We start from the raw sequence: 26,171 nt of genomic DNA, 5'->3' as shown, positions 1-26,171 counted from the left end.
TTCAGATGAGACTTTCACGTTGAACTTTATCTTCAGATGATTCAGAGCTTTCTTTCAGAGCTTCCATTAGACAACTTCAAAGCTTTGAATTTTTCTTTAGAGAACTTAGCTTATCAGAGCATCAAAGTAGCTTGCTTCAGTCTTGTATCAGAGCATTAAACTTGTTTGCTTCAAATCTTGAAAGATTTTCTCAAGATACGTTTCTCACCCTTTTGAGCTTTTTCAGATTATCATATTCCTGCAAAACTATCAGAGACAGAAACTTTGCAATATTTGTTAGGAATGTTGAGACTTAAGCCCAGAAATTGATATAATAAATCAATTTAAGTCATACGTTTCTCCCCCCTTTTTGTCATAACATCAAAAAGCATATATATATATATATATATATATATATATATATATATATATATATATATATATATATATATATATATATATATATAAAAGATTCAGATGAAAGAAACAAAGATGAAGAAATCATTTTCATTGATTAGCCAGAATGTGTACAATCAGATGTAATGGATAAAGGAAAACAAATGCAAGAAACAAAGAAAATAGAAAAAGAAACTTAAGACAAAGACTAAGACTGGGTAAGCTTAGAGGCTAAGGCTGCTAGCAGATTCTTGATCTCAGCAGTGTCTTCTGCCTTCTTCTTGGAAGCTTCTTCAAATCTTTGCATCCAAGTCTTGAATTCAACATTTGTTTCATCCTGCTTTTCCAGACGACGAAACACAGTTTCCTGATTCTGTTGAAGTTCCTTCAGCGTCTCCATGTCTCCAGTTAGAACTACAAAATCCTTAGAAGCATCCAGAGGCTTCTTTGGAGTCCAGACTGCCATAGGCAAAGGATTATCAACTTCCATATCATCAGAATCAAATTCCATCTCATCAACAAACGAAGCTTCCTCCAGAGGCTTCCAGTCCAAGATAGGATGAAAGTACTTGCTATCACCATATTCTAGAGCCAGTCCAGCAAGACCAAGAGCAGCAGCAATACAGTCATTCTAGAGATCCAGAAAATCTGTTTGCACATCCTCAGAGAAAGCCTTCCAGAGCTTTCCAACAGCCACATGATCCAGCTTGGAATCATAGGCCGTCTGCAGATAGTCTAACCAGTTCGTACCTTATGTTTTAATAATTGAAAATGAATATCAACAGAAGGTGGGGTTGGGTTGGGTCTGATGAAGGAAACTTTTTCTTGAGGGTGAGAGATGATATATGGTGCAGAGGGTCTTTCAAACAGAAGAGAAGTGTTTGAAGAGGATGGGTGAGGTGAGGATTCTGCTTCGTTGTCAGAGTCTAAGACTAAAACAACTGGTTCGGATGAAGTTTTTTAAGGTGTAGGTTCAGAGGGGCGAGGTTTGCGAAAGAATGAGTCACATGATGATGATGAAAGTGATGATGGGTCAGAAAATTTGCAGAAAAAGGGAGTGTCAATTTCTGGTTGGGGATCAGATAATGGAGAGGTGGATTGAGGTTGAGTTTCAGAAGGTGGAGGTTGAGTAGAGGAGAAAATGTTTTCATTTGGTAGAGGTGGGAAAATGGTGTTCAGAGGTTGAGGATTAAGAATAGGTTCAGGGGTATTGATAGGCTGTTTGCCTTTAGATTTGGTGGAAGCAGAAGGTTGAGATTTAATAGATTGTTTGGTGGTTTGAGGTTGGTTTTCTGGTGGTTCTTCTGGGTCAGAGTCATCATAAAGAATAGAATTATCTATGTTTTATATGTCATCTATTAGTTTCCCAATAGATTCAGATGATTTGGGTACCTTGAGGTTTTCATGATCGGATTGATCAGAGGTAGGTTGGTTTTCTGGATGATGTTCTGTTGATATGTTTTTAGAATTAAAAACAGGAATAGGTACAGACTCGGTTATAGAAATACCTGAAGGTTTCTTCTTTTTCTTCAGAGGCTTTTATGGTCCATCTCTAGTGGACTTTCTCTTCTTCTCCTTCTTTTCTTTCTTTTCCTTCTTTTCCTTCTTCTCCTTCTTTTTCTTAGTTGGATCAGAATCAGCTATAGTTGGAAGAACTCTGTCACTTAACCAAGCTGGATCAAACTTAAAGCCTTCCTTTAAACAAGATTCCAGATAGAATAGGACGGTGTTGGGATGCTCATTTTTGAAGAAGAGCTCAAAGTCAGCCAGAGCAGGAATCCTTCTAGACAGAATCTCATTTACCACTCTGGGAGGAGAGGTAATGTTCTCTATCAGTTTCATTTTCTTCAGAGTGTGAGGATTCATGGTGCTCCCACATGTTGCTTCCAGATCTTTAACAGTTCCAGCATCTAGCAGATCTTGCACCAGTCCAGTTTCAATCAGAATATCAGAGATAAGTCTCCCCAGAGGAATGATGTTCCTTCTGATCTTTGGAGTCTTCAGCCTAGCTTGTTCTCTAGAATCCCTCACATGATTCCACATGTGGATGAATAGAATGTATGGAAGGTCCACCCTCTCACCTTTCCCAATACAATACAGAATGTATTGTTGATCTTGGTTGATGTAGTTTGGAGAGAGTAGCCTTCCTGTGGTATATACATCCTAGAAGAATCTTGGCCCAGATTCTGTAGGGATCCTTTAGATCTCTGATGTTTGTAGAACCTTCTCCAGAGGCGAAGATTTCAGCATAAACAGCCTCCCAGTCTGTTCTACCTATAATGGCTCCAGCAGCACCAAAGCAACCTTCCAGATTCAGTAATCTTCTGATTAGGTTTTCTGTAATAGAGATCTCTTGACCACAAACGAAGGAGAGAATGGCTTTTAGCATAAGCGTGGCATGAACCCAAAACTCCTTTACCAATTCTGGGTAAACTGGTCCAATAAGACGATTAAAGAACCTGTCCCAGCCTTGAACCAACATGTTGTTCTTCAAGTTGAAGCCATGTGCTTGAAGATTATCAAAGTCTACCATGAGTTCTCCTAGAACTTCCAATTCAGCCATAGGAATTAGACAAGATTTTAATGGAGAGTTGATTGTTAGTTGTTGTTGTTGTTGTTGTGCTTGCTGAGAAGATGAGGCAATTTGTTCAATTGCAGAAGCCATTGAGTTTCTTTGGTTTAGGGTTTAGATGAAAGCAAAAGAGGAGACAAAAATGCATAAACATGAAGAAAGAGAATGGAAAGAGGGAAAAAATTAAATTGAAATGCAATATATAGAGACTGATTTGAAATGAAGATGCAATGGAGTTATGAATGAGACGGTTACAGAATCTGAATCAATTATCATAAATGCTGAAAGACGTTAGTGGAGGTTAGCATGATATTTGAAAAGATTTGCACAATTACCTAGGGCGGCGTCTCATAAACTACACGCATGCTTGTCCCTTCAGAATGAGTGAACACGTGGTCATCATCTTGGGGTAGCTGGTGACAGCTGTTTTGCTTTAACAGAAGTTCTGAGTCATACTTAGGCACATGAAATGTTAGTAATAACAATTTCAGAGTATCCATATGAACATACATAATCAGAACATCTGATAGGTAAAAATAAGAAAATAAATAAAGCATAATCTTCAAACTAATCCACATATCAGATCATCTCACAACTTCATTCTGGGCATAAATCCATACTGATGTTTTTCAAAATGAACTTAAACTTATCTTCAGCAAGGGGTTTTGTAAAGATATCAGCCCATTAATGGTCTGTATCAACAAAGTTTAAATAAAGAACACCCTTCTGAACATAGTCCCTAATAAAGTGATGTTTAATCTCTATATGTTTAGCTTTAGAATGTAAAATAGGATTTTTAGATAAACAAATAGCAGAAGTATTATCACATAATATAGGAATGTTACTCTCACATATCTGATAGTCTTCTAGATGACTTTTCATCCAGAGCATCTGTGTACTACATCAAGCAGCAGCTACATATTCTGCTTCTGTTGTAGAGAGTACAATAGTTGCTTGCTTCTTGTTGTACCAGGAGATCAGGTTACTTCCCAGAAACTGACAGCTTCCAGAAGTAATTTTTCTTTCTACTCAATCTCCAGCGTAATTAGCATCACAATATCCTACTAAGTTGTATTCTTTAGATCTTCTGTAGACTAAACCAACATTAGTATTACCTTTCAGATACCTAAGACTTCTCTTAACAGCAGTTAAGTGAGATTCTCTAGGATCTGATTGGAATCTAGCACACAGGTAAACACTGAATAAAATATCAAGTCTAGAAGTAGTCAGATAGAGAAGAGATCCTATCATACCTCTGTAGATCTTCTGACCTACCTTCTTGCTTACCTTATCCTTACCTAAAACGCAAGTTGGATGCATTGGAGTTTTTGCTTCTTTACTTTCAGATAGTCTGAACTTCTTCAGAAGTTCTTTGACATACTTAGTCTGATGAACATAGGTTCCTTCAGAAGTTTGGTTGATTTGAATGCCTAGGAAATATTTGAGTTCTCCCATCATGCTAATCTCAAATTCTGCCTGCATAGACTTAGCAAATTCCTTTCCAAGTGTAGCATTAGATGTTCCAAAAATAATATCATCAACATAAATTTGACAAATTAAAATATCCTTTTTATAAGTTTTACAAAAAAGAGTTGTGTCTACTTTTCCTCTTGTGAAACCATTATCCAGAAGGAAAGAACTTAATCTTTCATACCAAGCTCTGGGAGCTTGCTTCAAACCGTATAATGATTTCTTTAGTTTAAAAACATGTTATGGTGACTTAGAGTCTTCAAAACCAGGAGGTTGGTGAACATAAACTTCTTCATCTATATAACCATTTAAAAAGGCACTCTTAACATCCATCTGATAAAGAGTGATGTTATTATGAGTGGCAAAAGAAATTAACAATCTAATAGATTCTAACCTGGCCACTGGTGCAAAGGTTTCAGTGTAGTCAATACCTTCTTGTTGACTATAGCCCTGAGCAACCAGTATGGCTTTGTTTCTGATAACTTCACCTTTCTCATTCAGCTTGTTTCTAAATACCCATTTTTGTTCCAATAATATTGAATCCTTTAGGTCTTGGAACCAAATCCTAAACGTCATTTCTTGTAAAGTGATTTAACTCTTCTTGCATAGCAATAATCCAGTCAGCATCTTCCAGAGCTTTATCAACAGAAGTTGGCTCAATCAAAGACACTAAACCAAATTGACATTCTGCGTTGTTCTTTAGAAATGCTCTTGTTCTGATGGGATCATCTTTCTTTCCAATTATACCATCTTCTGGATGGGTAGACTTGATTCTTGAAGATCTTCTGAGTGTTGGCTCTTCAGATATTCTGAGATTCTCTAAAGAAGCTGTAACTTGATATTCTGAATTATTCTTTCCTCTAGGTTCTTCATGATCTCGATCAGAAATGTCTATATCTACAAAATTCTCATTCTGCTTTGGCTTTTCAATGCCAAGCTTATCATCAAATTTGATATTGATTGATTCCTCAACTATCAGAGTTTCAGTATTGTATACTCTGTAGCCCTTAGAGCGTTCTGAATATCCAAGAAGGAAACACTTCTGAGCTTTGGAATCAAACTTGTTCAGATGATCCTTAGTATTCAAAATATAACAGACACATCCAAATGGATGGAAATATGAAATGTTGGGTTTTCTGTTCTTCCACAATTCATAAGGAGTCTTATTTAGAATAGGCCTAATGGAGATTCTATTCTGAATATAACATGCTGCGTTAATTGCTTCTGCCTATAAATGCTTAGCCATATTAGTCTCATTGATCATGGCTCTGGCCATTTATTAGAGAGTCCTATTCTTTCATTCTACAACTCCATTTTGCTGTGGAGTTCTAGGACAAGAGAAATCATGGGCAATACCATTTTCTTTGAAATAAATTTCAAAGAATCTGTTCTCAAATTCACCACCATGATCACTTCTGACTTTTATGATTTTACATTCCTTTTCAGATTGAATCTGATTATAGAAGTCAAAGAACACAGAATGTGACTCATCCTTGTGTTTTAAGAACTTTACCCATGTCCATCTGATGTAGTCATCTACAATGACCAATCCATATTTCTTGCCTCTGATTGATACTATTTTGATTGGGCCAAACAGAACAATATGCAGAAGTTCTAAAGGCCTAGAAGAAGAAACAACATTTTTAGACTTAAACGCAGGTTTTGAAAACTTCCCTTTCTGACATGCTTCACAAAGAGCATCTGATTTATATTTCAGATTGGGGAGTCCTCTGACCAGATTGAGTTTGTTAATCTGAGAAATCTTTCTCATACTAACATGACCCATTCTTCTGTGTCAGACCCACTGCTCTTCGTTAACAGACATAAGGCAAGTAACCTATTGGTTCTTAAGATTTGAAAGATCAATCTTATAAATGTTGTTCTTTCTTTTGCTTGTAAATAGGATTGAGCCATCCTTTTGACTAACAGCTCTACAGGACTTTTGATTAAAGATTATGTCATAACCATTGTCACTTAATTGACTTATGGACAATAAATTATGAGCTAATCCATCTACTAAAAGAACATTAGTTATAGAGGGAGAATTACCAATACATATGGTTCCAGAGCCTATGATTTTGCCCTTCTGGTTCCCTCCAAACTTCACTTCTTCAGCAGATCTAACTTCTAGACTTTGGAATAGACCTTCTTCCCGTCATGTGACGTGAGCACCCAGAGTCCAGGTACCATGACATGTTTGTCTTTTGTGCTTTGAAAGAGATATGCAATAGGAATTATCTTTTCCTTAGGTACCCACATTCTTTTGGATCCTTTGGGGTTATTCCTTCTCACGTTCTGATTGAACTGAGATTTTACATAAGTTTTTCCAGATTGTGCAACAGCATGTTTCTTTGTGTGTGTGTGAGATGGAAACTTTTAGAGTGTGATGTGTGTTTGATATCATGAGAATGACCATACTTAAACTGTTCATACAAAGGTTTGTATTCAATAATCATTTCATCAACATGTTCTAGTTTATATGGAATTTCTCCCTCAAAACCTATACCTATTCTTTTGTTTCCACTAACACCATAAATCATAGAGGCTAACTGACTTCTGCCTATACCTCTAGATAAGAACTTTCTGAAGCTCAAGTCATATTCTTTCAGAATATTGTTAGTGCTTGGAATAGACGTGTCTGAACTTGAAGATGTTTTCAAAGATTCAACATCTTTAGTTAATTTTAAAACTTTTTCTTTTAGTTCAGAGTTTTCTACTTCAAATCTCTTAGTTTCAGATGTAAAAAACTTTTTGAGCTTTTTGTATTTGAGACTAAGTTTACTCTTGACTTCCAGAAGTTCTGATAAGCTAGAAACTAAGTCTTCTCTAGTGAGTTTAGAAAATACCTCTTCAGAGTCTGAATCAGAAGTAGATTCTTCTTCAGTATCAACTATTGCCATGAGTGCTATGTTGGCTTGCTCATCTTCAGAGTCTGACTCTTGATCAGATGAATCAGAGTCATCCCATGTAGCCATCGTGCCTTTCTTCTTTTCAAACTTCTTTCTGGGCTTTCCCCTCTGAAGCTTAGGACATTCACTCTTGTAGTGTCCAGGTTCTTTGCATTCATAGCACACTACCTTCTTCTTACCAGATCTTCTGTGTTTAGAAGATTCTCCCTTTTCAGGTATCTTGAAGTTCTTGAATCTTCTCTGCTTACTTTTCCAGAGTTGATTCACCCTTCTGAATATGAGAGACAATTCATCTTCTTCTTCAGACTCTGAATCATCAGATCCTTCCTTTTCTTCCTGAATAGCGTTAGCACAATATTTATTTTTAGATTTTAAAGCAATAGACTTACCTTTCTTCTGAGGCTCATTTGCATCGAGCTCAATCTCATGACTTCTCAAAGCACTTATAAGCTCCTCTAGAGATACTTCATTCAAATTCTTTGCAATCTTGAATGCTGTAACCATTAGTCCCCATCTTCTGGGTAAACTTCTGATTATCTTTTTAACGTGATCAGCTTTTGTGTATCTCTTGTGAAGAACTCTCAGTCCAGCAGTCAGAGTCTGGAATCTAGAAAACATTGCTTCAATATTTTCACCATCTTCCATTCTGAAGGCTTCATACTTCTGGATGAGAGCCAGAGCTTTTGTCTCCTTGACTTATGCATTTCCTTCATGAGTCATCTTCAGAGATTCAAAAATATCATGAGCAGTTTCCCTGTTTGTGATCTTCTCATACTCAGCATGTGAAATGACATTTAACAATATAGTCCTTGCTTTGTGATGATTTTTGAACTGTTTCTTTTGCTCATCACTCATAGCTTGTCTAGTAATCTTGACTCCTCGATTAGTTACAGGATGTGTGTAACCATCCAACACTAAATCTCATAGATCACCATCTTGACATAGAAAATAACTTTCAAGCCTATCTTTCCAATATTCAAAGTTCTCACCATCAAAGACTAGTGGTCTATTGTATCCATTGAAACTGTTACTTCCATTGTTACCTTTGTTGTTCTGATCAGTAGGAGGTGGTACTGGATCTACCATTTCCGTGTTTTTCTCCTGAATCTTTTGTCTAACACTGTTAAGCGTTTGCACCTAGAACCGGCGCTCTAATGCCAATTGAAGGAGTGAAAAACACTTAGAAAGGGGGGGGGGTTGAATAAGGGTTGTTTCTAAAAAAAGGCAGCTAAAAAATAATCACACAGTTATTTTTATCCTGGTTCGTTGTTAATCAAACTACTCCAGTCCACCCCTTACAGAGTGATTTACCTCCACTGAGGATTTAATCCACTAATCGACCTTGATTACAATGGTTTTCCACTTAGGTAACTTCTAAATATTCTAGAGTATACAGATCACAACTTGATCACTCTAGGAATTCCTTTAACAAAATAGTAAACAATAATACAAGAGTTTAAAGTGCTTCTTAATAAGCTATAATCATCAAGTGATTTTCTCTCAGGATTAAGTTCTAACATTCACTAAGATATTACAATATTTATGAGGTTGAAGATGAAGTTTCTTTGCTGTTTGTGTGATAGCGTTGAAAATCAATTTGGCAGCGTAAGTTCTCTTAGCATGTGTTATTTTTCTTCAGCATCCAGAACTTCTCTTTTATAGGCCATGGGAAAAGTGACCGTTGAATAGCATTAAATGCTTTACGTGAATAGTACACTACTGCATTTAATGTTTCACTCTTTTGTCAACTACCTCGAGCCTTGTTTCAACTGCTCTTGCTGACTTTGCCTTTTGTAGCTTCTAACGTTCCTTTTGTCAGTCATACAGATTTGACGTTATAGCTTTTTCTTCTTGTACTTGCTTCTGGACTCAGACTATTAGAATGACGTTTGAATATCAGTGTCTTCAGCGTTGGTGCAGATGTAACTTCAGTCATCAAACTATGGAAGTTCTTTGTAGCGTGATACCATCAGATCTTCAGAGCCTTGCTTCTGACTGCCATCTTCTAATGCCTTCCAGATCATGTTCTGATTTTCTCAAGACCATCTTCTGATGTCTTCCAGACCATGTTCTGATGAAGCCATCCGGATCTTCTGGATCAGAGCTTCTGAATGATGATTTAGTGCATACTCTTTTAGACTTCTCCTGAAATGGAAAACATGGATAATTAGAGTACCACATTGTCTTATACAAAATTCATATATAATGTTATCATCAAAACTATAAATATTGATCAGAACATTTCATGTTCTAACAAAAACTTTCAGTGAAACATTAAATTCTCCAAAAAACCCAAAAATCACCGCGAATTTGGGAAAACCATCAATTCAGACACCTCCCAAGACTTCTGTAGAAGAAATGGGAATAAAAACATTTATTTTGTTACAAGAAGCCTTGGCCCAAATTTGTAACAACCAAATTATCCACAACGGAATCACCACTAAATGAGATTTTGTTCACAATGATTACAAACAATGTCAAAACATGTTTGAAGACTGCCCTGAAAATCAAGAGGGTGAATGTTATTGTCAGCTAGATTCTGCCATTAGGAAGGCAAGGATCTCATTACCAACTTTTAAACCCTTCAAATTTATAGATTATCCTATAACATTAACCAATTTGCTTAAACATGGACGGGTAAGTGTAATTAATGTTCCACCATTATATGACTTCACACCATACTTACCAGCATTCCTAGCAGATACATTAGAAACCATAATTCCAGAATTTCCACAAAATGTAAAACTGGAAATAACATCATTATATCCAGATTTTCAAAATAACTGTCCAAGTTATCATTTAATTTGGCTATATTTCAAGAATATGGTCATTGAATTTGAAGAATTTCAAGTACAAAACTCGGGTCCAAAGACCTTACACTTGGAAGATCTCCCACAACAAATAGAAATTGCTAGAGCCAAAATAATTTCCATAGACTTTGGCTGGTCCAAATACAAAATGGACGAAAAAATCTTCTAAGAGAAGATAAAACAGGAAAAATTTATTGTAACTCATATATTACAAAAAATTTCTTTTTCCCTTTTGAAGTCAAACATTCAAGACCGAAATTGGTAGAGGCATACAGGAGAAAAATCGAATCCTGGGGAAAAAGATCAGGATCCTCAGAATCTTCACAAGATAATTCATTAATTGTGTAAATTGCAAAAAAGATACGTCACTGATGACGTGAAATTAAAGAAATTATTGCCGACAAGAAAAAGACTGAAAAAGACAATTATTAAGGAACAGTTACTTGACCCTTCTAAGATATGTAAGGGTAACTCTGACTCACAAGGCTATGAAAGGGGGCATGTCCCTTTCAACTTTTATCGTGTACATTATTATTAGTTAAAGTTAGGTAAAGTTTTTTTGTTTGTATTAAAGCAAATAGTGCTTTAGATAAGGTTAGAAAATAATACCTTATCTTTTCGTAATGTAAAAACAATAAAGTATTGTTCTTTAGATACTTCCTCTTCACCTATAAAAAAAAGTTCTCATCATGTTTGTAAATATACTCTTCATATGCAATCAAACATGAAATCAATAATATATGTTTTTCAACATGCTTAGTCTCAATTTCCCACACTAAATTCCTTATTCCTGATTCCTATTACACATAATAGAAAGCTAGAGCTAACTTAGAACTTACTTAAACATGAAAAATTAAGGCTTTCTTTCATTTTCTCTATACGAGTTCATATACATACCAAATATGAATCATTAGTTTTTTTTATTAATTTATCATGGATCAGATTTTTAACATATGTCCTCAAGTATAATTGGAGAACAAAAGTATATAAAAAATATTCCACATGGATTATATGCACTTCAACTACAATAAGCAAAAATCTTTTAGCATTATTATTTAAATCATGATCTGAAATATACTCTGCCTTCGGAACCATACAAATAAGATATGGTACACAGAGATGAAACATAAAATATAAGAGAACTATAAAGTGAATTAATACATAAATAAAGATGCTAAAGACAAAACAGAAAATAAGTTAAGCATTCAACATTAAGTTTTACACTATAATTTCACAGTATATTATAGCATCATTTAATGAGACTTTTGACTTAAAAGTCTCAACACATAATTAGATGATAAATGAAAGAAGCTTCTCTTATGAACATATCTTTGAGACTAAGGGTGTTGGATCACGATTTTAACAATTTTGCCACCAAAGAAATTACCGGGTCGAGTCGCGAATCGGTACGCTTTCTTTAAGACGTTTCGCGGTACTGCCAAAATTATGCAAAGCAGCTCTTAATAACCACGACGCCTCCAGGATAAAACAGCCCAGTTCTATACTATACGATTACTACTTGCACGGTAGATAATCGTTCTAGAAATACACCCTCAGATGGTACTAAGACCATTCAAATATGGTATACATACCATCTTAGTATCTGGTATAATGACCAGTCGTAGTAATTTCTCAAACCAAGAGAAATTTCAATAATTCTCTAAAGAGAATCCAAGAAAAAATTATACTTATAATTTCTCAACTCAAACGAGGAGAAATTAACATTATTCTCTAAGGAGAATTCAAGAAAGTACTCGGAAAATTCAACGAGTAGAAAGAAAGGGGGAGAAGTTGGCGCTTCGACAATTCGAAAGACGCGGAGTTATGAGAATGAGGAAGGAAAAACTCAAAGTAAGTTTTTGGGGTGTTTTGTAATGAAACAAGTGACTTCCTTATATAATGAAGTAAACTATCCAAAATTTATAATCTAAGCAATGTGGGACTAAGGAGTTTTTTCAACTAACATACAATGTGGGACTTTAACTTTTTCAATTCATCAATGTGGGACTTTAACTTTTTCAATTCATCTCCCTATATTGGAATATATTCATGATGTTCCAACAATCCCCCACTTGAATTTAAAAAAGTGTTTCAGAAGTAACGCCAAACGTTTCTAAGATTGTGCATAAGCAAAGGTGTCTACGACTTGAACCTTTGTGTAGCAAGTAGGATTCCGATTCAACAAGAGTGACACTATTGTCTTGAACTCTATCTCAGACATCAGACCCGCACACAATCTTTTCTTAAGGTGTATTCTTAATAGCCCGTGCTTTTAATGGCCTTGCACGTGTATCCCGGTTTAGTGAAGGCTCTAGGAATTCTGCCTCGAAACTCCATAGGAACCGACCTCAGTTCCACAATCACATAGGTGAGTCTATCAAGAGTACTCCTGTAGCCTAGGTACTCCCTCATATAGAGTATAGATCTCATTAAGAGTTTCTATTATCTCATCCTCTTATTACTTCAGGATTCATGCTTATTTTATTTACTCTAGCATGATCGCCTCATATTACTCACAACTTGTTATTACCCATTGAACCTATTTCTTGGGATCTCCAGTCATTTAGGTCGGGTTACCATCATGAGCAACTCATTTCTGTATAGGCATTAGTCCCATCTTTTTGGATGTATTATGGACTTTCTCTCTAGCTAATCCTTTCGTCAAAGGATCTGCTAAGTTTTTATCAGTGCGCACATGATCCACTCTTACAGCTCCTTTAGAGATACAATCTCTAAAGGCTCCTTTAGAGATACAATCTCTAAAGGCATTGTGCTTTCTTCTTATTTGACGTCTTTTACCATTATAATAATGGTTCTCAATTTTTGCAATAGCCGCGGTACTATCGCAGTGGATCAACACAACTAGCATAGATTTTTCTCATAAAGAAATCTCATCTAGCAAGCATCTTAACCAGCTTGCTTCTTCACTAGCTGTGGCTAGTACTATCACCTCAGAATCCATTATGGACTGAGTCAGGATAGTCTATTTCTTTTGATTTCCAAGATACAGCTCCTCCGGCTATACTAAATATATAGCCACTAGTAGATTTGGAATCGTCTGATAAGGTGTTCCAATCTGCATCATTGTACCCTTCTAGTACAGTAGGAAATTTCTTATAATGTAGGCCGAGATCTATGGTCCTTTTAAGGTACCACATGACTCGCTCAATAGCTTGTCAGTGCTCGTTACTCGGTCTACTCGTAAATATGCATAACAATCCTACGACACACACAATGTCGGGTCTAGTACAATCAGTGGCATATGTAAGACTGCCAATGATGCTCGCATATTTAGTTTGTCTCACACTTTCACAAGTGTTCTTAAAAAATTTCACACTTGGATCATAAGGTGTGCATGCAAGTTTACAATCAAAGTATTTATATTTCTTTAAGATCTTCTACACATAGTGTGATTGATCCTAAGAAATTCCTTGCACGGGTCTCGTGATCTTGATACCAAGAATCTCGTGATCTTTCATATCAAAGTTGTTACTCAACAATGATTTCACATCATTAATGGTCTGAATGTTTGATCCAAATATGAGTAAATAGTCTACATATAGACATATGATAGTGTAAATGCGATTCTCAAGTTTGTAATAAACGCATTTGTCACTTTCATTCACTTTATACCCATTCGATATCATTAAGTTATCAAACTTTTCATGCCATTGTTTAGGAGCTTGCTTTAATCCATACAGAGATTTGTCTAACTTACAGACCTTGTTTTTCTTGTCCATGGATCACAAACCCTTCTGGTTGTTCCATATAGATTTCTTCTTCTAAGTTACCGTTTAAAAAAGCAGTTTTAACATCCATTTGGTGTACTATTAAATTATAAATAGCAGCAATTGAAATAAGTACCCTAATGGATGTTATTCTAGTGACAGGAGAGAAGGTATCGAAGAAATCTACATTTTCTCGTTGTCTAAAATCCTTGGCTACAACAAACCTTGTATTTATCAATAGTTCCATCAGGTTTTAGTTTCTTTTTCAAAACCCATTTACAACCGATTGGTTTGCAACCAGGAACCAAGTCTACTAAGTGCCAGGTCTTGTTAGATTCCAGAGAATCTATCTCATCATTAATAGCTTCTTGCCATAAGTCTGTATCCAGAGATGACAAATCTTCTTGAAGATTTATTGGATCTTCTTCTACATTATAAGCCGCATAGTCAGGCCCATAATATTTAGAGACTCTTACTCTTTTACTTCGTCGAAGTTCTATTTCTACATTTTTGTTGCTTTTTGTGCTTCTTATCACAAGAATGTGACTCGATTGAGTGCCCCCACTATTTCTCAATTTGAAGGGAAATTCGTATTCATAGAAATCAACATCATTTGATTCTATGATCGCTTTTGCATTTAGGTCATAAAATCTATATGCCTTACTGTTTGCTGCATATCTAATGAATACATATTCATATGCTCTACTAGCGAGTTTAACTCGTTTCAGATCCAGAATTCTGACATAAGCCAGACATCCCCAAGTTCTCAAATAAGACAAGATTGGTTGTCTTTTCTTTAATATATCATAAGGAGATATATTACTCTTTGACTTGGGAACTCTATTTAGGACATAACAAACAGTCAATGAAATTTCCCCCACTAGTGAGGTGCAGCACCAAAATTCATCATAATTGCAACAAATAATTCAGTAAGAGTTCTATTCTTTGTTTCTGCTTTACCATTTATTTCAGGGGAATATGGAGCAGTCGTTTCATGTACAATTCAATGTTGTTTATAAAAATTATTAAATAAACTAGAATCATACATATTACCTATCACTACAAATTCTTACTAAATCATTTTCAAATTCTTTACAAAGTTTTTAAACTTATCAATTTCATTCACAAAAATATCATTCTTTATGATGATGGTGTACAAATCTACCCCAATAAATTGACTAAATATTTCCTTATTTATAAGAAGAAGAAAAAACATAAACATGATTCTTTATAATATCAGAAGTATACATGACATTCTTCAAGATTAAAGTCTTTTCATAGGTGGACCATGTTCCACTTCTCCAATATCGACAACATTAGTGGTGTGGACATCTTCCAACAACACTTTCTTATCTTTAGTATTCGTGTATGTTTTAAACATAACACGATCATAACAAACAAGACGAGAGACGCCTGTGTTTATCCACCAACCATCAAATCTATCAACCATGTTGATTTCAATGATCATATGAATAAATTTCCCATTAGCCAGGTTAACCCGTGCATTACAGGCTACGCCAAGTTCAAGCATTACAAGCTACATCTCTTAGCCATATGACTTAGTTTTCCACAGTTGAAACAAAAGGAAAACAACGTCATTTCTTTGAGGTGGTGGTTGTTGTCTAGTTGGAGCAATTGGGGCCATAGAAGGGTTCCCATTCTTAATTCGGTTCACAATATTGCAGTTCTAATTCTATAATGATTTGCCATATGGCTTTAGAACCACACCGAATTTATTTTTGTTGTTTAAAACAACCAAGACTTTTCTATTTAATCATGTCTCTGATATTCTTCTTTAATGAGAATAATCAGTCTCTAAATAAAAATTATTTTATTTTCTAACAAAGCATAATTCATAAAAACTTTCAAACTAGGGGCAGTTTGTCAATAATAAAAGAAATTCAAATTGTATATATAAGTACATACCTTTAGTGATGATCTCATGAGAAATCTTTCGAAATTTGTGATTTTGGATTTTCACTGACCTTTCATCTACCTCTGATACTTCACGTAGCTTCTAAAATCGTTCTTCTGTTCTCTAGCCTCTTCGATGTCATACTTTTTTTTCAGATTCTCTTAAACATATTTTGAAGTATCGCAATTACTATAATAGTCATACAGATTATTTGCGATTTCATTCAGAATGTCATAATCATTCTTTCTATAAAGTGATTTCTTTCCTAAGCTGTAAATTATTCGCTTTATCTGTGCAGCAGATTCAACTTCAGCACTATTACGTGTTCCTTTTGAATCCTCAGATTCTTACAGTTAGTTTGTTCGGTTGATCCAAAAGGAGCAACAAAATGTCCTCGGTCAAAATGTTAGCTATCTTTTTCAACATTAAGAAGAAAATCATCATTTGTTGCCAACATTTGAAGTGACATCTCTCAAACATGAACGGTTTGTCAAAGAAAGTATCCGCAGAACTACCAATAATTTCTTCAGTAGCCATGGCAATTCGAAACGTCTTAAAATTGTTGGATCACGATTTTAACAATTTTGCCACCAAAGAAATTACCGGGTCGAGTCGCGGATCGGTACGCTTTCTTTAAGACGTTTCGCGGTACTGCCAAAATTATGCAAAGCAGCTCTTAATAACCACGACGCCTCCAGGATAAAACAGCCCAGTTCTATACTATACGATTACTACTTGCACGGTAGATAATCGGTCTAGAAATACACTCTCAGATGGTACTAAGACCATTCAAATATGGTATACATACCATCTTAGTATCTGGTATAATGACCAGTCGTAGTAATTTCTCAAACCAAGAGAAATTTCAATAATTCTCTAAAGAGAATCCAAGAAAAAATTATACTTATAATTTCTCAACTCAAACGAGGAGAAATTAACATTATTCTCTAAGGAGAATTCAAGAAAGTACTCGGAAAATTCAACGAGTAGAAAGAAAGGGGGAGAAGTTGGCGCTTCGACAATTCGAAAGACGCGGAGTTATGAGAATGAGGAAGGAAAAACTCAAAGTAAGTTTTTGGGGTGTTTTGTAATGAAACAAGTGACTTCCTTATATAATGAAGTAAACTATCCAAAATTTATAATCTAAGCAATGTGGGACTAAGGAGTTTTTTCAACTAACATACAATGTGGGACTTTAACTTTTTCAATTCATCAATGTGGGACTTTAACTTTTTCAATTCATCTCCCTATATTGGAATATATTCATGATGTTCCAACAAAGGGAAATAGAGAGAAACTACACTAAAAATACTAAACTACTCTAAAATTAACTTTTCCATTCATTTCATTGATAATTATTATATTCACCAAGCATCTATCTATCATATAAGAAAAGTCTACCATTTGAGCAATTCTTAGCCTATCCACATCAGCATCTGTTCCATGGTAATTCCACATCAGCTTTGGCGGTTAAGCATGATTTTCTGATCATTCATCTGCATGGTGGGCTGCCGGCAGTTATTGCTGTGGGAGTTTCACCCTCCCAGCTTCTATTATTCAATTTCCACTATTCTCATAACTGTCCTTAATCCCACACTCTTCCAAATTCCAAAACCGTTCAAAAAATGTTAGTGCAGCCCATTCTTCTTCTTCTTTCACGATCCATTTTCTCCAAATTCCTTTCACTTTGCCTCACACAATTGAGATTCTTCCTATTCTGAAGACAAAGAAGCAACCTATCCTGTTCACGGCGGTGTTGCTTGAGGTTCGTCAATGATGGATAACTTCACGTATGTTGTCTGCGGCTGTGTCAATCTTGGCCGGAAGGGTGATGCTCGCGGTGATTGGTTTTGCTTTCTGATGACCCTTCACAGTGGTTGGGTTTGATTAAACGGTGAGTGGTCTACGGTGGTTTTGACTCCAATCTCGATTTTGATTTTCTCCTCTTCTTTACTTTTGTTCTGTTTTTACTGTGTAGTTGTTGTGTTGTATCTAAATTCAATATGGCTTTGTTATATTTTAATATCTACAGGGGAATCTTTCACATATTGGATTGGGTTTACATTGTAATTGCTCACATAATCTCTGGTATTGGAATCGTGGGTGGACTAAATTGTAAGGTCTGTATCGATAGAACAGCAATACAACACTCCTAATTCTGTAAGTTTTTTCATGTTACCATTCATCCTTTTCAAGTTGCCATTCATCCCACATTCCTAACAAATATGATTGTTTTATTTCTTTGTAGATTCCTGTAGAACTGTCCATTAGATTTTAAGTAGAATCTCTTTGGACATTCCTAACAAAGATAATACCATATTAGTTCAAAACTCGCCTTAATTTCTATTAAAAAATATACTATAGACCAAATCTACAAAAGAATTAATATTTGTTCCATTTGCATTGTAGGTACTACTGTGGCTACTGCGATACCAACGTGTTTCCGTCAACGACTGTGGTGGTGGTAAGATTCGGAATGAATTTTGTGTGACTTTTTTAGTTTAGGTTTTGTTATTAACTTACCCTCCCTTAAACCCTAATTTTAGGTTGATTTATTCTGTGTGATATTTGTTCTGCCAAATTTGTAATGAGTTGTTTTGTTTCAGGGATTTATGGTGTCATGGCTGTTGCAGGGAGTTTTATATGTTCGATTACCATAATTGACTCTCTTGGAGGTTTTCATCTTCTAATAGATGTTGTTCTTTAAGAACTTGGATATGTCGTTCCTCCAATTATGTACAGGTTTGTGCAATACAGTGTGACTCTGCAACGTTATTTCAATCACCTTCGCGAACTCCACTGTGAATAATATTCATCATCATCATCAACAACCTCTACAACACCCCCAACAATAACTCGGCGACAACAAGAACACAATTCTACTGCATCACGTAAAAATGTGGCGTCACTTCGAGTTCACGCATCGAAAGAAACGAACATGGATGGATCTAACTCAAGGTATGGAATTCATAAACCCCAATCCATAATTTTTTTCTGTCTCTCTTTCTCACTCGATTCTTTTCTCTCTTTCACTAATTTGCTGTCGGCGGTGCAGTTTCTAATGATTTGTATGTGTTGGTTATGGCGAACGACGGGCTTTCTGAAAATCTGAACAGTTATAGGTGTTGTGTTTATTGGAATTGAAATTATGGAACCACGACGTATGATGGGAACAATGGAGAGATTTATGTTGGCACTGGAAAATCAGAATCTAAGAGGAGAATCAGTGTTGGGTTCAATCAAAACTCTAAAGTATTCTTGCATATTTTCTTGAATGGTTATTTACTTCTTGATTGATTTTTTTTGTGTTTGAATGAATATTATTATGCAACGTGCATCTTAACCCGTGCCTTAACCCGTACGGTGGTTTTAAGCGTCGTCGCATCAATGAGATAATAGTTCAAGCTCAAGGAGGTAAACAGAAACTGACATATCATATGACAATATATTTTGTTAATTTTGATTTCTCTAATCTGCTTGGAGAATATATAATATTGATTTAGTTTTTTCTTCTATTTTGCAGAGCACACCTTCGTTCACTATTCTTTGTTTGTTACTTGAAAAAAAACTATTCCATATTGCAGATGATGGAAAGTTAGACACTGAGTTAAATTCAGGTGAATTTTGGGTCCTCTTTGGTGGTTTTGCTCCCATTGCAAAAAAAGGTAATCAGTGAGGATGATATCATTACAGAGACAATCCCTACTCAGCTGTATCGGTATGTTGATTTTGTTTTCCAATTTTCCTAAACCTTTCCCTACCACCACTTTCAATTTTCCTTGATATTCTTTCCAAAGAATGTAAAAAAGAAAACCAACTCATTTTCCTATCTATATGAATGCAAGAAAAAGCAAGGATAAATAAATTTGCATTCATTTTTGTGTGGCAGTGATAGTTCTCAACACAGATTAGAAGGGCTGAATTGAATCTGAATGGAATCGTCCCTGTTTCTATGGTAATTGCAGCTTTCAGTCATGAAGTTTATCATCTATTTTTAGCTTCCTGTTAGCTAAACCTATTCCTAAACTCCTACTCATCTTCTACTGAAGTTTGCAGTTTCTCATAAATTCTGCAGGTTGTGATTCTTCAGGACTTCAAGTGGTACGATTTTGTCCTCAAATTACATAAAATTTATAATGGAACACAAACACATCTCTCGATGATTTTGTGTAAACCATTGGTATACTGCAAAATTCTATATATTTTTTAATCGATGATTTTGAAGGTGAATGTTAATGGAGCTATGGCTTATTGAAACTGTTAACGATGCAGGGAACTTCGAAGCTACTGATGTTGCCAATGCAGTTCTGGATGGAACAGACTGTGTGATGCTTAGTGGTGAGATAGCTGCTGGAGTTTATCCAGAACAAGTGAATGTCTCAGGTTTAACCCCGTGACCCTACCCCTGATAATAACTAAATTGATTTAACATGACGATTATTGTTGATGAATGACATTGGATATTTGAATTTTACAGTGCTGTGACTAAAATGAAATCGGAGAAGAAACCGAAAACCGAAGCATGTTTGCGAAATAGCAGAATTTTCTGATGCAGAGATTATTCATTTTAATATGCAGATATGCACAAGTTGTAATGATGGATAGGTAACTCTAGAATAGAAGTTCTTTAATGTTTATTATGCTTACTGCTAACATATATTTGTTTTAAAAACTGACTTCTCTAGCTCTCTCTTTATTTTTTGAATTCCTCTTCTGTTCGATTCTCTATTACATAATTATTGTTGTGTTGATTATCTGTATTTCAGACTATGATTCGATTTGCGATCATTTTTTGCGGAGGATGGAATTGGAGGAAGAAGTGAGGAGGGAAAATGCAATCGAGAGAGAATTGGGGATTTCAATACAAAGGCCGCTGAATATTCAGGGACTAATGTCGCAGTGGTAAAATTCAATACTGATGAACCCTGTTGCTGTTGGCCATATTGGTGCGTCGTAACCACAAACTGATATTTATTGATAAAAATGTAAGTAACTTTAGAACCAATATGTCAATGGGTTTTTCTGGGCTGGAAAGCCAGTTACAAGTCAATAAACTTTTTTATATTTGGTCTTATGTATTACAAACGTGAACTCTTTGAAACTTATATTGCAGAAACATGTACTTTGAAGGAGACTAAAAAAATCATCTATACAAAAATAGTGAAACCTTTTATATTCCTTTGGCAGGTATGGATTTTTTGGGAAGAAAATCAAAGATTTATTCGGAAACATTTTTTGGTATGAATTAGTCGATGTTAAGAAGCCGCGAGATCATGGAGTACCTTATTCACTTACCGAAGGACTCACAAGTGTTTACAGAATGCATACGCTCCTACCTGAGGAGATTGTTCTTCGAAAACTCAAGCCTGACTGATACAGGTGCGCACAAATCTCTTCCAATACATGAAAAGTATACTCTTAAATCAATACTTTAAATCAATACGAAAGTTGTACCGTGATATTGGATCTCTATTTGATTAAAACAATGATCCTGCATTTCATTTTGGATTCAGCATTCTTATGACATGTTTATTTTTCCAACAGTGCAAGGAGAGGAAGAGTGTATCTACCACAACATGAGTTGGCTCTGGCAGGGCTTTCAGATGACGATATATTTGCTGGTAAGGTGACAGACCAGTGGAGGAGTTTCATGAAGATCCAAATCAAAAGAGCTTATATGATAGATTATTAGGAATGAAAGTGTGATATATGGGAACAATGAGAAGGGAATGAGTAGAGTGAGAACCTTCAGAGAGGGAAAGCTGACGACATCAGACACATTAGACATTAGATCAAAATCGAATGATTCTATAACAATAATTATATTTTATATTTCATAATATTATTAAAATTTCCAATTTAGATCAGATAAGGGCTTACGCAGAAGCCATGAGATTTGCAGTACTTTTGGCGATGGGGACCAGCCGTAGCAACACTGCACATGATTTGAACAAAAGCTTCTTAAATTCTTATACTTTTATTTATTACAGTCAATGATATATTACATAATTATTGAATTTACTTTTTGTTTAGCTCTAGGAAATTCCGCTCTGGCATCAAGTCCTCCAGTTGGTGAGAGGAAATTGTTCTCATATATCACACTTGGCTTGGTTTTGCTGCTCCTCATGATTCTCCATGCTTTCAAGATCAAGAAACTAGAAATCTACACAATAACAATTTGATTGCTGATTCTTCTGGTACATCAGGTATTATATGATTTTGCAATTTCTTTTCAATTATACTATATCTTTATGTGAAGAATACTCTCAATTTATTCACTGCATAAGCAATGTCAAGTATGGAAATGGTTAAATACATAAACCTGTCAATCAATCTTCTATAATCTGAAACATCAGTCAAAACCTTATCAGTTGTATCAGGGAGAGAAACACCAGGATTCATTGGCATAACTACAAATTTTGAAGCCAAATGTTATGTATCTTCTAACTGTTGTAGCGTGTATTTTCGATGGCACGACTGAATACCCTAACTAGACTCTGCAATCTCCAAACCAGTAGCGTGTATTTTCGACGACACGACTGAATGATACAATGAGCGTATTGGTCAAGCCAGCCAAGAGATTTTCCTAATCCCGACACAAACTTTGATGGATGAGTGGTTACACAATTAGATAATTTTAGAGTTACAGAGTCGGCACAGAGAATTACTCTTTAAAATCATGTGTTCAGCTGTTCATATAAAAGTATGAAATAGGGACATCAATTTGAGCTGTTGTTGTTGATCATAATCAGATAACATGTCAAATTCATCCATATGATTATCTCTGACATTGAGTGAAGATCTCAAACGACTGGGCTGGAGATTACTTCCCCGAAGATCTGAACCAGTTCTGAATTATGGTCTGAGCAAGCCGATGAAACTGTTCTGGATTCTCGAGTTTGGAAAATGTTCTTCCTCGCGATTTTGACAACACTGATTGTTATGTTGTGAAATGTGGCTTTGACAATGATGCTTATGTTCTTACTTCGTTGGCTTCTCTATATGCAAAGCAAGGGTTCACATATATGGCAAAACAGATTTACAAATACTATCCCACAAAAGAGTTGATTACGTTAACAGCTATAATCTCTAGCTGTTCTGAAAATGTGATATAGAGTCTGCGATGGAGTGTTTTATCCAAACTATGAAGTTAGATATAAAACCAGATGCAATTGCAATGCATTGATAGGTGTCCTTCATGGAATTACATGTCCTTCACATTTTTCTATTGGATGTGCTTTCCACGGTTATGGTATAAAGAGCGGGTTGTCTAATGATTATTTAGTTGAAAATGGGCTAATAAGTTTGTATTCTAGATTTGACGAGATAGAAACAGTTTGACTTTGTTTTACAATAAGAGAAAAGCCACAAATCACATGGAATTCTATGATATCAGGTTGTCTGTTTGCAAGCTGGAAAGTCAAGTGATGCCATGGAGTTGTTCTCCAAAACGAACATGCATGGACAAAAACCAGATACCATTAAGTGTTACCAGTCTACTAAACGGGTGTTGCCTGCTTTTATTACTAAGAGTCATTTGTTTGTGGTAGAAAATAGTTTTAAAAGCTAATAAGTTTATATTTGAGTTAACGCATTTATAAGTAATAATTTTTTTTCTAGATGTCTCTAATCCAAAAGCCATGTATGAATTGAAGCAGCCTGCAAGTCGATTACATGGTCCATCTTTTTCAGTGAAAAACATCTGATCTCAGTGATGTATTACAGAAATTTCTCAATGCCTGTTACAGTTTACTGAATGCTAAGGCTGATCATGGAAATTTTGGCATATAACTAACTACAACCTTGGAATGGATTATCAATCATTGTTTTTCAATTCATGATGTTTCAAGTATGGAGGATAAAATTAAAAAACAATTTGATTGGGATGAGACGCGGAGTGAAAATGAATCTGAAATTGGAACAGTCACAGATACGAAACGATTTCAGGAATTAGAGAAAACTATTGCCAGCTTGAGATTTGAGTTACAAACGTTAAAGGAGTCCAATAAAAGACTTGAAGATCGAATACAAAACGAAAGATCCTTAAATAGAGATCATGACACCGAGCTTACAGAAACCGAACTAAATGAGGCTTATCACAAGATTTTGGAATTAGAGGTGGAACTGGACAAAGAATCTCTATTGTGAAGAATTAGACACAAAATTTGTTCAACTTTAGCTTCAGCTTGAAAGGTAATAATTAATCTAATCCTTTAATATATTCTATAACTATGTTCAACACTGTAATATGATTTTGAAGTAATGAAGCACGTACACACTGGAAACACGACACTGGCACGGACACGCTTTTTTTAAAAGTGTCGGTGCTACATTGTTTTGAAGCATTTGGCTCTTACTTTATTATTTAAATATTATCATACTCACATATGAATTTTTTTATCCTCAACATGAAAAGGACGCACTCGAATGATTATGTTAATCAGAAAATAACCCGCTGCGAACTCTAAGTTCATCTGTTTTATTCCCTTACTAGGAAAATCGAACTCTATTGCAATATTGTTTTGAGGTTTGTTTACAAATCCTCTAGGAATGGGAGATAACAGCAGCTTCAGAGAAGTTAGCAGTGTCAAGAAACCATCCTTATCCTTGAGAAGAAGTTGAAGGTATTGGCTGCGAAAAAGGATATGTCCCTTTTCGACAACATTATTGCGGCTCATCGTCGTCCTATAATCACAAATACATCCAGTGTTAGTCTTTCCGGTAAAGACACGAAGATGTAAAACCGGCCGTCTCTTTTGGATCAAATGCTTGCTGATGATGATGCAAAATCTAAGGTTTGAAAAGCAAGTGAAAAAGGCTTTAAGCAGTCGCTCGAAAAGATTGTAGTTTTGACAGGAGTTAGAGGTAATGATGACAGTGTTAATGTCAATTCTTTGGCCATTTTACCTGCCAAGAAATCTGGACGACGAAGCTTCTGGAAAAGGATGTTAAGGACGAGAAAAAAGCCGAAAAGAGAACAAGTGTATCAGTTTAACAAGTGAGGTGAATATTGAATGTAGTTGAGTACTCTCTGTTTTATTTGTTGCAGTTTAAATAAATTTATTATCTTATTAAATAGCATATGTAATTAATTTAAATAATTATATTAAAGGAAACCAATCTGTATATTTAATACTCACATATTCTACCATCACTATAACCACAAATTAATGATATGTGTGATTTTTTTTTTGACTTAATTTTTATTGATAGGCACTATCTGCCTTCAGTATGCATATATATGACTGTCATATTGTGCTGCTATTATAATCTATAAATACTATTATTCTTAAGGAAAACCTGCTATATTTATATTGTTTTATAAATCCATGGATTCATTATATAATGGGGTCAAAATATTTATCTTTCAATAAAAAAGTCTGGGTTTGACAATTATCATTTGTTATACCATTATTATTATTTTTTTTTAAAAATTAAATATATGTACTTTGAAATATTTATAAAATATATGTGTATCACTTTAATTATATTTTAATTTTTCTAAAATATATTATTTACCAGTTTAATTATCTTTCTTTTCTTAATGACTTTATTTACCCAATATAATTAAAGATTATAACCCTATTAATCCAACAAAATTTAACTATCAAATATTATTAAATTGGGTTATCAAATTAGGCCCAACATATTTTTACAAACATTTAGGCCCAATACTTTAAAAATAACTTTTTGTTTTTCATACCATTTTTCTTTATGATAACCTCTAACCTAACTTAGTATTTTCCTAACATTTCTGATTTTCTTAAACCCAAATGCGTGGAAACGACGGGTACCCGTGCGAACGCACGGGTAAGACACTAGTTTATAACAATGAAATCAACTAATTACCTCATATCTAGATCCTTCTAAAGAGAAGTGAGTCACCACTATTAATTATAATGGGCTCATATAACTTGGGCCTAATTCATTACAGCTTCCTTGTGACCAAAATAATAAAAATTAAACAACTATAGTTTTCCTTCAGAATTTACATCCAACTATATGAATCTATCTATAATAAGGGAGGGGAAATAGGAAACATACATACGGCTAAGGATTTTGAAACTTTTTGTGTTCTCTCTCTTTTTTATTTGACTTAAAATTTGATATTCAATGACATTACTTAAACTAGATTGAAGTTTCTTTTTAGGATTTTCTTGAATTTACTATTGTTTTATGTATCCATGCATTCGGAATAAAAACTATGATGTGGAAACTAAAGTTGGTGGTTTTGTTCAGAATATCCTAAACTTGAATTAAGTTATCATGTATTTGATTATGTGCAGGCTGCAGCAATCATGTATTGGTAATAACACTCATTTATGTGCAGCCATCATATATTATTAAAACTCATTTAGATGGATACACTCACTAAATTAGAAACTAACTATG

The 26,171-nt window shown here is 34.9% G+C and overlaps 1 long non-coding RNA gene across 11 annotated transcripts; it reads left to right on the top strand.

The window, feature by feature from the left end:
• The first annotated feature begins 17,175 nt into the window (after positions 1 to 17,175).
• On the top strand, positions 17,176 to 24,971 carry LOC131650475 (uncharacterized). 11 transcript variants are annotated; one of them, XR_009298282.1, is made up of 14 exons: positions 17,176 to 17,406; positions 17,503 to 17,673; positions 17,812 to 17,899; positions 18,189 to 18,243; positions 18,386 to 19,193; positions 19,303 to 19,734; positions 19,855 to 19,880; positions 20,052 to 20,162; positions 20,257 to 20,384; positions 20,546 to 20,764; positions 20,967 to 21,158; positions 21,324 to 21,400; positions 21,813 to 23,972; positions 24,274 to 24,971. It is a non-coding gene; the product is annotated as an uncharacterized LOC131650475 (long non-coding RNA). The 11 variants fall into 11 exon arrangements; XR_009298288.1 differs by having other exon boundaries at positions 17,176 to 17,673; positions 18,386 to 18,737; positions 18,896 to 19,193; XR_009298281.1 differs by having other exon boundaries at positions 17,176 to 17,673; positions 18,386 to 18,737; positions 18,835 to 19,193.
• The last annotated feature ends 1,200 nt before the right edge of the window (positions 24,972 to 26,171 follow it).

This window comes from Vicia villosa, linkage group LG2 (genome assembly GCF_029867415.1).
Source record: "Vicia villosa cultivar HV-30 ecotype Madison, WI linkage group LG2, Vvil1.0, whole genome shotgun sequence".
Taxonomy (NCBI): domain Eukaryota; kingdom Viridiplantae; phylum Streptophyta; class Magnoliopsida; order Fabales; family Fabaceae; genus Vicia; species Vicia villosa.
This window is presented reverse-complemented; position numbering and strand designations above follow the sequence as displayed.